This window comes from Aedes aegypti, chromosome 1, assembly GCF_002204515.2.
Source record: "Aedes aegypti strain LVP_AGWG chromosome 1, AaegL5.0 Primary Assembly, whole genome shotgun sequence".
In the NCBI taxonomy this organism is placed as follows: Eukaryota; Metazoa; Arthropoda; class Insecta; order Diptera; family Culicidae; genus Aedes; species Aedes aegypti.
The window spans coordinates 194671081-194685598 of NC_035107.1; the positions used below are offsets into that span (position 1 = coordinate 194671081).

The following is a 14518-nucleotide window of genomic DNA, read 5'->3' on the forward strand; positions in this document are numbered from 1 at the left end:
ACTCTACTTGTACGGCACCCGATCGAATGTCACTTCCATTGGCTTTAGCTGTGCTGCTCCTCGTCGGCTATCAGCGCCTGCACCCAATAAGCACGCGATCAAACTCTCAAAGCACTCAAACTTTATCGGGCGAATCGGTTTCGCCATACACACTATCACTAGGCAGCGGAACATGCGAGCGCGTCGCGGCAGGGGTGAGGGTCGGCGCGCGGCACAGAGCGGTAAGAAAGTTTGTTTACAAACGATTTTTGTGCGACACTCATTGCAGCATGCTCGTCGTCAACACATGCTGTTGCTCTATTTTGAATTGTCGGAAACGGGAATGGCACGTACCTGTTCATGGATTGTTTGACGGAACCTCAGGAATTAGAATACTGCCACGGTGGACATGGTCGGGAACTGAACTGTATCGGGACCTCGACTCCGCCGGATCTCCCTTGAAATCACCTTCTTCACCTGCGCAAAACTTCCTTCAATCTCTCAAACTTTCTGCTTCACTGTTATATTATTCAAACTTCGTTTAGTGCAAATAACGTTTTATCACATCAACTTCCTAGATTCTTCGATCTAGTCTTCACTGGCTGCTGGGCTTACAATTCACTTGCACTATTTGATGCGTTCAAATAACACTTTTCTTAATCATCCCTCTTATCGCACTTTAGCTGCGTATTCCCGGTATTCGTACCCGTGACTATTTCCCTCCAATTCGACACTTTTCATTCACGAAATTTTCCGGGAAACCTAGAACTCTTCTCGGGCCGCAGCTTACGCGAAATAGTGTCTGCGGTTCCTTGGATGGCCCTGTTTGTTTGACGTTTACGTACGACGACGTTCGCTCGTAAAAATGCTGTGTGCTATGTTTAGGAGATAGAAAAAAGCGCCTCGTACGGTCCTCTCCAGTATAGTCAGCCTATATCATGCAGCGCACAAAATGTTACTAATCTACCATTCGCTTCAGTCTTGCAGTCAGACCCGTCCGTCGTTCGTTCGTTCGTTCGCTCGGTAGGTTGCCTTGTCGTTCATTTCATTTTGCCTTCATCATCAACCCGCGCGTATAGAGTGTAGCTATAGCACAGAGCACACAACACCACATACAACAGCTCTCGTACGGTGCTACAGTGTGCTCTGGTCTGGTGCTTTGTGAACACCGTACCAACATTCGAACGAACCGTGTGCTCGACGGCCTGCTCGGTTGGCTTGATACGGGTATAAAGAGAGCGAACCCTATATCCACCAGAGCTCAGTTTTATGTACTCGTTCCTCAACTTACCTGATCGCTTTGGGTGTATGTGTGCGCCTGGTCGGTGTGGTAGTTGCTCGCTACTACACTGCCGTCCGGTGTACAAATATTTTTAACTTTCTGGTTTTATCTTTTTCAGAGGTGTCCTAGGAAGGGCATCGGTGGATCAGAATTAGATATACCTACTTGGATCTAGGTTGAAATCGAAAATAACGAATTCTGAAATGTTAAAACAATGCCGATGCTCGGCTAGTAATAAAAAAATAATACAGTTTTGAGAAATGAATAGCAAAGATAACGACTTTGAAAATAATAAATTATCGATAATTATTAAAAAAATATAATGCTTCATGTGAGAAGCATGGATTTGAAAATCAAATAATTTCATATTGCTCTGTTAAGCTTTGTAAGACTTGAGCTTTCAAAGAAAAAGGTTCGGTTGCTAACATCACCTTGTTTTCTTTTGTGTTATATGCCAAATAGATATCATTTGGATGACCACTGTCCAGTGCTGTTAAATATCGAAAGTTTTGAAAATTCATAATGCTATACCTCCCAAGCAAGTATTGCCAACCGATAATAATTTGGAAAAAGTCACTGGGAAAAACATTTTCCGATGACATTTTCCACGGGGAAGGATGATATTAGCAATATTCAATTGTCAAAGTCACGTGATATTCATTACATTTAGCAGCTCTGCCACTGTAAAATCAGCACTTATTAGATCCTTATTGCTCTAGGAATATTGGATTGATTTTTAAGGACTATCCACATATTAGCAAAGAACCTTGAAAAAAGGGGTGTGAAAATAAAATAACACGAATTGATTTTTATTGAAAATTTAATTACATTTATTTTACTACTACTTTGTAAAATATTAGGGGTATTCACTTAAACCCGAGGAGGAACAAATAACTCCCAACCATATTTTGGTATCATACAAAAATTAGGTATTGTTCAGTTGTCAATACCTCAATTTGGTATTATAATGGTATTGAAAAAAATCTTCAAAACAATTAAAAATACGTCATTAAGGTATTAGACAGCAACTGAGGTCTGCTGGAGGTATTGAACTACTATTGAAAAATTTCACTTTTATATGAAAATCCATCAAGTATTATTGAGGTACAGTCATCTCTCCCTTACTCGATATTGAAAGGACCTTCGAGTTAGGGAGGTATCGAGTTACAGAACACAAAACCAATGCAACGGCGATCCAAGGGACCATCGAATTAGCCATGAAAATCAACTTTTACTATGGTTCTCTAACTCGATATCGAGATACGGAATATCGAGTAAGGGAGAGTTAACTGTATTACAATTGTGCTTATTCTGCGCGGCGTGTGAGTCGAGACGAGTCGCTCTCACCGCGAGTGACGTGAGACGACTAATGTTAATCAAATGGGAGCGAGTCGACAATTGTCACCTCATTCGACTCGTGTCACCTCACACGCCGCGCAGAATAGGCACGAATACCTGATTTATTTATTTATTTATTTAACCAAAATTTTGAAAGAGGGAAAAACCCCTTTGAGTGATTTCCTTTCGAAACCATAGCAGAGCCATATACTGCAACAAGGATCCAAGTTAAGTAATGGGGTATGGGGTGGCTTCCAAAACGGGATGAGGGAGGGGGTCTACCAAAAAAGAGTCCATCTTCATATCTGCAAATAAAAACAAGAAAAATAAACACACACACAAGCAGAAATATCAAATGATATATGAAATCTCATTCAAAAAACTATATAAAAGTTTAAGTATTTGATAACATTTCGTACCTATTATATCCCTAATAGATACTGGTATTGGATGTCCGTAATTTATTAAAGTGTTAAATAATGTATTCCTTGGCAAAATAAACCTTGAACATTGAAGGACAATATGATCAATGTCTTCATAAGATTCACCACATTCACATAAATTAGAATCCATAATACCGTGGACCCCCGCTAATTTGAACGGTACCGCATTCAAACCATCGGGGTTCATTTTAAATTTGAACATCTAGAACACCCTAGAAACGTGTTTCTGGTTACCCCTTTCACTGTTTTGATTTGATTCTGCGTTCCGTTACACGGCGTTCCATCTCACTTCACCCCGTTCCATGAGCTAAATGACGTTTGAACCATTTTTAATCTGAACGATGTGCAAATTAGCGGGGTACAGATTAAAAAGTGTTCAGATTAAAAATGGTCAAACCAACGGGGGTACCCGGTATTGATACGATATGAATGACTGTTACAAATATAATGATTTACAATACGTGATCTAATTATCAGTTTGGTGTTCGTAGAATATGCTTGAGATATTATTTGAGGTATTTTACCTCTTATGCAGGGCTCGTTCATACCTCATTCAGGTTGTAAGTATTGGAAATTATCTGGTATGGAATACCTGAGTTTGGTATTCAGAAATTATTTTCTTCTGCTCGGGAAACCGAAAAACTCTGCGTAAATTATGATAAACTGAGTATTTTAAATATTTCACCGATTTTGCTTAAACTATGAATGGAATATTTCAAACGATTGAAATGAGACAATATTCAATCCAAGAATGCGATAATCATCACAGCAACTGTCATCGTAAGGATCCTAAGGCTGTGAACCGTTTCACCGATTCATTTAACTTCTAGTTAAAATTTGACAGCTCGATAGTTATTTCCCCTCCGGTTATAAATAATCATGCTTTGGAGCATGGTTACTTACTTACTTATTTGGCTTTACATCATTTATCTTGATAAAGCCTCGCCAACAATATTTCACCAATTCACTCGGTTCATGGCCGCTTCTCTCCATCCTCGACTGTGACCTACGCTCTCCAGGTCCTGGTGCATCTGGTCAATCCACCTAGCTCGCTGCGCCCCACGCCTTCTTGTTCCGACCGGATTCGTAGCGAACACAATCTTTACAGGGTTGTCGTCCGGCATTCTTGCAACATGCCCTGCCCAGCGTATCCTTCCAGCTTTAGCTACCTTCACGATACTGGGTTCGCCGTAGAGTTGAGCGAGCTGGTGGTTCATCCTTCGTCGCCACACGCCATTCTCCTGCACGCCGCCGTAGATCGTCCTTAGCACTCGGCGTTCGAAAACCCCAAGAGCTTGCAAGTCATCCTCGAGTATAGTCCACGTCTCATGCCCATAGAGGACTACCGGTCTTATGAGCGTTTTGTACATCGTGCATTTGGTGCGGGGGTGAATATTTCTTGACCGCAGTTTCTTCTGGAACCCTTAGTAGGCACGACTTCCGCTAGTAGGCATGCGCCTTCATATTTCCCGACTAACATTGTTGTCAGCCGTCAACAAGGATCCAAGGTAGACGAACTCGTCCACCACCTCGAAGGTATCTCCGTCTATCGTAACACTGCTTCCTAGGCGGCCCTGTCGCGCTCAGTTCCGCCAACCAGCATGTACTTTGTTTTCGACGCATTCACCATTAGCCCGACTTTTGTTGCTTCGCGTTTTAGGCGGGTGAACAAATCTGCCACCGTTTCATATTTTCTCCCAATAATATCCATGTCGTCAACGAAGCAAACAAATTGTCCGGATCTCGTGAAAATCGTGCCTCGAGTTCGGTCTCCGCATGACACCTTCAAGCGCAATATTGAACAACAGGCACGAAAGTCCGTCGCCCTGTCGTAGTCCCCGCCGAGACTCTAACGAACTGGAGTGTTCGTCCGAGACCTTCACGCAGTTTTGCACACCGTCCATCGTCGCTCTGATCAATCTTGTGAGCTTCCCGGGAAAGCTGTTCCCATTCATGATTTTCCATAGCTCTACGCGGTCGATACTATCGTATGCCGGCTTGAAAGCGATGAACAAATGTAGCGTAGGGACCTGGTACTCACGGGTTTTCTGGAGGATTTGCCGCACGGAAAAGATCTGGTCCGTTGTCGAGCGGCCGTCGATGAAACCTGCTTGATGACTTCCCACGAACTCGTTTGCTATAGGTGATAGACGACGGAAAAGAATCTGGGATAGCACTTTATAGGGGGCGTTAAGGATGATGATTGCACGATAATTTTCACACTCCACTTTGTCGCCCTTTTTGTAGATAGGGCATATAACGCCTTGCTTCCACTCCTCCGGTAGCTGTTCCGTTTCCCAGATTCTGACTATCAGCCGATGCAGACAAGCGGCCAACCTGTCCGGGCCCATCTTGATGAGTTCGGCTCCGATATCATCCTTGCCAGCGATCTTGTTGTTCTTGAGCTGTTGAATGGCTTCCTTAACTCCCCCCATCGTGGGAGCTGGTTGGTTTCCGCTGTCCGCTGTGCTGACGTAGCCATCGCCTTCGCTGTCCTGACCTTCTGTGCCTGTGTTCTCTGCGCCATTCAGGTGTTCATCGTAGTGCTGCTTCCACCTTTCAATCACCTCACGTCCGTCCGTCAAGATGCTCCCATCCTTATCACGGCACATCTCAGCTCGCGGCACGAAGCCTTTGTGGGATGTGTTGAGCTTCTGATAGAACTTCCGCGTTTCTTGAGAGCGGTACAGCAACTTCATCTCTTGGCATTCCACCTATTCCAGGCCGCGCTTTTTGTCTCGGAATAGGCGGGTTTGCTGTTTCTGCTTCAGTCTGTATCGTTCCACGTTTTGTCGCGTACCATGCTGCAGCATTGCAGCCCCGCTTCGTCGAACCAATCGTTTCTTGAGCTCCGTTCCACATATCCGACAATGCTTTCGGCACCGTCGTTAATGGCTGCTTTGACTGTCCTCCAGCAGTCCTCAAGAGGGGCCCTATCGAGCTCGCCCTCATCCGGCAACGCTGCCTCAAGATGCTGCGCGTACGCATTGGCGACATCCGGTTGTTTCAGCCGGGCGTCGATACCGTACATCATTGATGACGGATAGTTTTGTGCGCAGTTTCACCATTACCAGGTAGTGGTCGGAGTCAATGTTAGCGCCATGATAGGTTCTGACGTCGGTTATGTCGGAGAAGTGCCGTCCATCGATCAAAACGTGGTCGATTTGCGATTCTGTCTGTTGAGGTGATCTCCAGGTGTACCGATACGGGAGGCTGTGCTGGAGCATGGTTAAATTTGACAGTTCAAAAGTTATTTTCTGCTCCCGTGAATTTGAGAATAGCTAATCATCTATTAACTTTGTTCTGAAATAACTACTTGACTGTCAAAGCTCAAATGGGTCGACCGCGAAGTTCAATTTAACCATTTGAAGGGAAAATAACTATCGAAGTTACAAATTTTAACTAATAGTTAAACGAATTTGTGAAACGGTTCACAACCTAAACTAAAGATTTTCATATTCGAATAGGAGTAAAACGAGAAATTGCTGGCGAAAAAATATGAAGGAACTGGATTCGTATGTGCAGTAGAATCAGCAAAAAAATGCTTATTGAACCGGATGCTCAATGGTAGCACTAGAGAGTGTTATGCAGTAAGTTTTATTCTGATCAGGTGATGCTTCGTAGAAGGCAGTCAGAGATCAGCTGAAAATGCAATCCGCGGAATGTCCTTCCACAGTTAGTCATTTTGGTCACACGTTACCGTTTTAGGCAGAATATGGATGATTTTGTCACCTTGACGTTGTCCGCCGTGCTTCATCGGTGGATTTGTGAATTGTTTGCCTGTTACAAAAATCATGTCCATAAATATCTGATAATGCGCCGAATCCTGTTTCCTATACAACAAACACATGAACTTTTCTAAATGCAGAAATCGTTGGGCTTTAGCTTCAAATTAAATCAATAGTTCCTGGAAACAGTATAAGAGATTGCAAGTCTGCAATAAGCTCAAGTTTGAAATTTAATAAACGAAAACACATCTTTTGTTTTTTTGTCTAACTAGATGTATTTTTTTTATTAACATCGTGTCAGAAGTGGAACATTTCATTTGAAATAATTCATTGCTTATTTTACGCCAATTTTTATTTACGTAACATTAAGTGAATACCCCTATTATTTGTTGATGGATTAGACCTGGGAGGAAGAATCCGATATAAATTTTGTGTACCTTAAGGCGGACTGATATTTTGCTATCATATGAATAAATAAATAAATTAAAATTTAATTTACTAATGTGTGTCCGGGAGTGATATTATGGAAGAAATATTTTTGCAATGCTTTTGGATGCTCTTGCAGAAAGCTTTAGTCCAGGAGTTAGAAGGTGATAGCTCTATTGCAGATCCAGTGACCCATTTAAGAATGGCTGGAGAGACACGTCCATTCAGAAGTCACTTTCATCAACAATAAGCCCCGCATGTGTGTATTACCGTTATCAAATGGATAATGATAATACCAACACACTTCCAAATCTAAAGAATGATATGAAAGTCATTATTGTACACCAACTACCGATCACTAAAAACCTAACTGATTGACCACCTTCATACATATCACGCTGTTATCACTTCACAAAGCAGCACTTTTCTTCTAAATGTGTGTCGAGTGACATTTTGCTCTTTCAACGCGGAGCCGAGATAAACGTGACAGCGAATTCAAAAACGCAGCCGTTCGCGTGCACAGCCTGCTGCGATCTCAAATTCAAATTTCATTTACTAATAGAACTAAATTAAATCTAGTCAAACATGCGTCAAAGATCCAGAGATCCAACGAGGATCTTGGTATCTCGTTCATATGCTCAGGAAAAAAAGATCCATGGACCTTGGAAATCATCAACCGATTGCCTTGGTCAGTAAATGGAAAGACTCAAAGGAATACTCTCTCTTATGTCCCTACATGTATCTTCAATGTTTGTCTAAGATCTGCCCTAAGATCTACATTAAGCCGCATGTTTACGGATGTTCTGACTGAAGTAAGAAAGATTAAATTGTATGTTTACTTTTGAAGATAATCCATTAGTTCTAAACCTCGTTCAAAAATCGAACATCTCTGTTTCTCGTAACTATTTAAAATCTCTACCAGTTTATTTTGGTTTGTATTTAACATTTGAATCGCACCATTGGGTCAACTTCAGCCTGTTGACGCCTAGAATAAATATATAATAATATTATACTTCTGGAATCCACCATAGATCATATTCAAAATTTGGTACGATCATCTGTCCATCGAAAGTGTTTGAAAAAATCTACCAAGTGCCTTGGCAAAAGTTTGCTAAAGGACTTCCTGAATAGTTATTTATGCAACAAGTTGCAAAATGTTGTTTTTTCAGCACAAGTCGTATAGTAATCCAACGAGGCTTGGGTTCACTTCAATATTCACATAAATGAAAAATATGTGCATGCCATCTCGCTATCCAACAAAAGGAACCAACCAGTCGACTCTCCATAACTCGAATTCAACGGACCATCTACTTCTAGAATATTAGAGTAAAACGGGCTAAATTCACAACCTAAAGCGTTTTGTATTTGATAATACTTACATCCTGAAATAAATACTCTAAAATATATATTTTTGAATCAGATCAAAATTTGTATGGAAAAATCCGCAAAATTTATGAACATAGAAAAAAAAAATGTCTACCTTGAACTCGTATAGACAAATGTATGATTTAAGTTCATTTGTTAATGTTTATAAGGACAATTATCCATCAACAGAAGATTTTTTCTATTTTCTGTCAAAATGTTTTTATCTTGGTCCATCATCCATTCTTCAAAACGATGTCATCCAGGTTTTTTGTTACCTCTGTATATCACCGCCAATGATCGTACGTTTTTAAAGCAGTGTAATTTCTCACTTTTTTCAGATTATAAACTGGGGTAATTTCTCGCTGCCATTCATATTTGTAGCGCACATGACCAAGCATTGTAGAACTCGCTCTCATTTGAATATGAAGCACGATCAAAGCAGAGAAAAACATCCCATCTGTTGCGGTCCACGATCGTCAATATATCGCAAGTTGTAGCCTGTTGTAACAAGTCTGTTAAATGGAAGCAACGAACAAGAGCCCCAAAGAGAGAGCGATGATAAAATCCGTTTTTCTCGTTTGTTTACCGTTGGGGGTAGGTGTTTTTCTTTACTGACACGATAAAAAATCCACGAACTTCCAATAGCAATAGTGTACCCCAGGTTTGGAGCATGTTTAGAGCTGAGACGAGACTCGCGGAGACGGTCTTCTTTTTCTGCGATTGCTGAGTTTTTTCTTATTCAACTCAGTGTTTATATCAATCTTGCGCAAGCCGTACAAACTTTCACATGACCATCTCAGCAAAAAATCATTGCGTTTGCATCACACCGAAGCATAAACGGCGTTTTGAGTGAAATTTCATGCCAGCAAACGTAGCAGATATTAGTCTTGTGTCTAGACTCATCAGCATCTATGGAAAATCTGCTCCACTGACTGAGGTTTTAAATAGTAGTTTATTTTGAATACAATACTTTTAACTTTTTCAGCCATAAAAACGATGGGCTACATTTGACGTTTCGTGACAGCAGGATCTGGGCTGCATATGACGTTGATATTTTTTTTCTCTTCGCGAGTCTCTCTCAGGTTTAGAGGTGTTTTATCATGCGCTACTACCCCCCCAATCTGATCAAAGTTGTAGCAGTATACGATAAACAGTCTCTCAAAATGTGCAGCATATTATGATAGTTACAGAGAGCGATACGTGAGAGATTCTCTCAATTTTCTCAGGATTCAATCCCTGCACGTGATTGCTAATTGTTGTTTCGAATACTTTCATTCATGGCATGATTCAGTCTAGGACTGAAGTTTTGTCCGGAAGACGCTTGAAAAACAGGCCAGTTTCATCGGCATTGAAAATGTTCTGCGATTCATAGTCTTCTATGATCTTCTTCGGTAATATTTGTTCCTTCCAGCCATCTGTCAAAACGGTATCAACGCTTGCGCTCTCTCCACATAATTTTTTAAAGATTTTTTTCCGCTTCAAAAATTTTACCAGTCATTGAAATTTTGAACTTCTATCTCCTAGCGCGGTTTTTCACAAATTATTGCGCCAAATAATGGAATGCGGCTCTTCCTAGCTTGACGGATAAAGATTACCAGTGATTATTCAAGTTTGTCATCCAACAGCGGCTTGTCTCGTTTTGCTTAAGAGTTCCTCCTTGCTTAAGAGTTGCTCATGAGTTGCTTTAGTCATTTGTCCTTCTTGCGGATAATGGTCGAAATAGTGCTTTGTGGAATTTTGTAACATAATGTTCAGACTACGCCCTATATCACGTAATATAGCGAGATGATATCCTATATCATGAATGCTGACGTCGCCGCCAGAAGTTCTCCAAATGTCAAGTGTCAGATGTTGAAACAAAAAAGTATTGATTTGTGGAAAAGTGCCGGTGGAAAATGGAAAACTATTCTGGTTACGAAAAAATGTTCGAAACTATTACGCGAATCGGGAAAAACCTTGCCGTTAAATCCAATCCGCAGTTCCGCAAAAACATTTGAGCAACATAATGAGGCTCCGAAACAAATACCTAGCTTTGTGCTCCCTGTGGCAGAAACATTTGGAAAAGGTAATTTTCTTTAAATATTTTTGCAATACTTCCGTTTAGAACCAAAATTTACTTGACAGGAATGAACTGGTAAATTTTTCGAGAAAGATGCCCAACAAAATGGTGAGCAATTATTCAAGAAAAACTTCCGAATGAATCGCGAGTGCTTCAGTATACTTTGTTATAAGATGCAAGGCTTGGAAAAACGATTAGCATCATCATCATCATCTGCAGAATATTGAACTATCGCCAATTTGTATGGCGTTGGAAAATTGACGGTCTGCGAACTTGTTGAAGAATTTTGCATGGAAGTGTGGCGAGTAATGCAACATGACTACATGGATTCCTTTCCTCTGACAGACGAGCGCATCGTAGATTATGTTTAGTGTAAAGAAACTATAAGCAAAGAAGCGAAATGTTCCAATTGGAATTCCAAGTTTACTGTCAATGCCATTCCAATCGAGCAGGAGACTTGTCAAACACATTTTCATACAAGCTGAAAACGGCTCACACAAAAATGTCATCGCCCACGAAAATTTTGCTTCTTCTGAAGTAGCATATTTTCTGAATACTTGAGTGTCGGTTGCAATTTTCATGCTTTGCATAAAGAATGCTCTACTCATTACATTGGTTTTCCACACATTCAGTCAATTTTTCATTCGTTACCCAAACCTGTGAAAACTCAACACATAAAACTTGTGACTCACTTTTAGCGTGGGATTTAACATTGGCAGTGCTGCGTAATAGATTTGGCATAGTTGCTAGCTGATTTATTTTGAATATGATCAGATTTCGTCTCTTTATAATTTAGACTCTTTAGTTTAGTGATTAGAAAAAACGTTTTATATCGTTGCCACACAAAAATATGATAAAGAACAACCTTGGCACTACCATGGTTCATTTTTACATTGGGGTTTTTAGCGGCCGAATTGTCTGAAGCTCTTCAATATGACGCATATTGTGGCCCAACACGAGATCTGTAGCTTTTACCCCTGACGAAGTGAATCAAAAGAGCCCAAAATAGGATCCGGTTGTCTACTATGCCCTGAGAAATCGAGAAAATTTACTTTCCGAAAAAAGTCACTGTATACTTCCACTCGCAAGTACTTTATAATTAATGCAGTTCTTTAAAAAAAAAAAAAAATCTCCAATGGGTTTATTCCAGAGTTTTTGACGGAATTAGTTAAATATTTTTCAAGAATTTCAGATTTTACTCCAGCCATTTTTATATATATATTTGGCTCATTTCAGAAGTTGCTCCAACTATTTACCAGGGATTATTATTAGAAATCTATTTGGACACCTTCATAAAAAAGTTCCTCCAGAAATTTATCTAGAAACAACATTTTATCCACGAGTTATTCTTGCAGTTCTTCCAAGTAACTTTTCCAATAAAATTTTAATGGATTCTTCAAAATTTCGTATGAGGTTTTTCTACAATTTTTTACAGGGATTGAACAAATGTCAGCATTGAAAATTGCATGAAAATTCAGGAGGAAATGCTCCTGAATTATTGGAGAGAAATGCTCATAAATTAATGGAGAAAAATACGATTGGTCATTTAGCCATACCTCCATATCGTAGTGTGAGGCAACAGCCTACAGAAAGTGTCAGTGTGTCCCAATTACCATCCCATACTGACGGTGGATGGATACACGGTCATCCGTGCGGTGAAAATTTCCATTTTTTCACAAACTTTTCAAGATCTTTATATGGTCCGAGTGGTACCGTAAACCGAGGGTAAGTTGATCACTGTTTTATAACTTATTTGTTCTAATATTTTCAGGATTTAAAAAAATGTCAAAATGATTTGACAATGTATATCAGCTTATGGAATCAATTTGTTATGAAATAACATTTTTTTTTTGCGAAATAACAATCTGAAATACATACGAAATGCAACGTGTTAGGTAGTTTGAAAGTTTGAAAGGGCGTTCATGGTACTTTACATATATATGTATTTTAATTAGTCTTCTCCTTCTGCAGTTATAACACTGCAACATCTTTTCCAAGCTCTTCTGAAGTGTAATATTCATAAAGCAACAACTTTTCTAAAGACCACATTTTAATTGTACGTATATTATTTAGCTAATTATTCAGCTGAAACTTATAAATACAAGCAATAATTTGATACGCTAGACTACCGATGCATGGTCAAAATCAGTAGTATTCAACCAGCTTAGTTGCCGAACATGATCAAGGGGCGCGCTTTTGTGAGTTAAATGATGACAAACTATTTTCTCCAAAAGGTAAAAATAGCGGTATCTTTTCTTATAGAGGCTCTATGCAAAATGGTAAAAAATAATAATTGTATAAAAATAGATTACTTCATTATTTTTCAATAGTATTGGAGTAGACGACATGCACTAAACAAAGGGCACGGGTATACCACAAAAGATCAAAGAAAACTGGTCACAGTGGTTCATCCTGAACAGAAACAGTACTATACTACTCGGCAAGCCTTCTTGAGCAAATGTGTTGCTTGTGCTGTATAAATCTTCATTTTACACCTTGTTTTATGAAGTACTCTATCACAAGCTACGTGACGATTATAACGATTCTAAAACCAATCGAGCGCTTCAAAACGAACCATTTTGCTCCCCTTACCAACGACCCTGCGTATACCTGAGAGCTCTATTCGTTCGAGCCCGTACCGAGACTTCCAAACCACCTTTTCAACATCATCTCTCGACTACAGCCCAATTTGGAACGCAGCTTGTCCTGGTTCGTACATTTCCCCACGGCAAACAGCTAGCAGTGCAATACCTTTCCTCCAAGTAAATCCCTCGACCACAACCGTAACCAACCCTGTTTTTTGCCGCTCTGGTATGCCTGCTGCCACCTCTCGTCGCCGCCTACTTCGGTTCGCTTCTCCATCCCATTAGCAACCATCGCATCGAGCGCGTACACAACCCCTGAGAGATCATTTCGAACCGCTTGCTTCGCTTTGTGCTCTGCGTTCGTCCGTACCGTCCCCCATTATTCATGTCCTCTTCTCATCCGCCTGAACACCCGCCACGCCACCCAAACCCAGTCCTCTCAGTCCCAGGCCCTGTCCTCTGCCAGCCAGCCGTTCGCAACCATCATCATCATCTTTCTCTTCTCTGCTGTCTACACGCGGCCCCTACGGCTTGCTGTGCTGCTGCTGCTCTCACGGTGCTCGCCAGTCCGTTATTATCAGAGAAAAAAACTCCGTTTGCGTTCATCAGTCGTTTTGTATGTCTGCGCGCAAAAAAAGGTAGAGTTCTTAAGTTACGCCCTATTGGCAGTATAAGTCCACAAATTCAAAGAAAATGATGTCAAACAGTAGTTTGATTGTGGATTTTCCTGTGTTTATATACCTCTTATCTAAGTTACCCCAAAGTCGAAAATCGACACTCAATAACATGAAAACTATAGGTCAATTAATAATCAATTGTTATGTAATCTTTCATCTGCAACCAACAACTAAAATACCCGTACTTGTTTCATAAATTTAAAATAAAAACCTTTAAACAGAATGCATGATTAATCAGATTTTCTGCCTTAAAACTATCAAAGATTCTCCATGTTACGGTGATTAAAAATATAGTTCATCATTTTATTCAAAGCTCCACTCAGAGGTAACAAATAACTTATTAAACCAAGTTTTTATGACATATATTTTCCGATAATCATGATAAATAAAAAGTTATATAAATATCTCTGATTTTATTTGAACTTATTGAATTATACCATAAAAATTGTGTAATTTCAAAACGGACCAGGAATATTTCTTTTTTAAAATTTTTCACACACATGCTGAGAAAACAACTGGTGAGCCCAGAGATGATGGGGATTTTTTTTTATGATAATGGTCTAGGAAGCACCGTGGCTGTGTCACAACGATGTTGGCTTGGTCGATGCGATCGGTTCGGTGCTCGTTTCGTTCATC

General features: G+C 40.2%; 1 protein-coding gene across 2 annotated transcripts in view; it reads right to left on the bottom strand.

The window, feature by feature from the left end:
- The window catches only part of LOC110680661, a 66302-nt gene extending 64922 nt beyond the window's left edge, over nt 1–1380 (bottom strand). Inside the window, exon 1 of one of the 2 annotated variants that reach the window (XR_002502966.1) lies at nt 334–1380. The gene's annotated coding sequence lies outside the window, so the exon portion shown is untranslated. The remainder of the gene's footprint in view (nt 1–333) is intronic. The other variant, XM_021856465.1, reaches the window with a different exon arrangement.
- Nucleotides 1381–14518: the final 13138 nt, after the last annotated feature.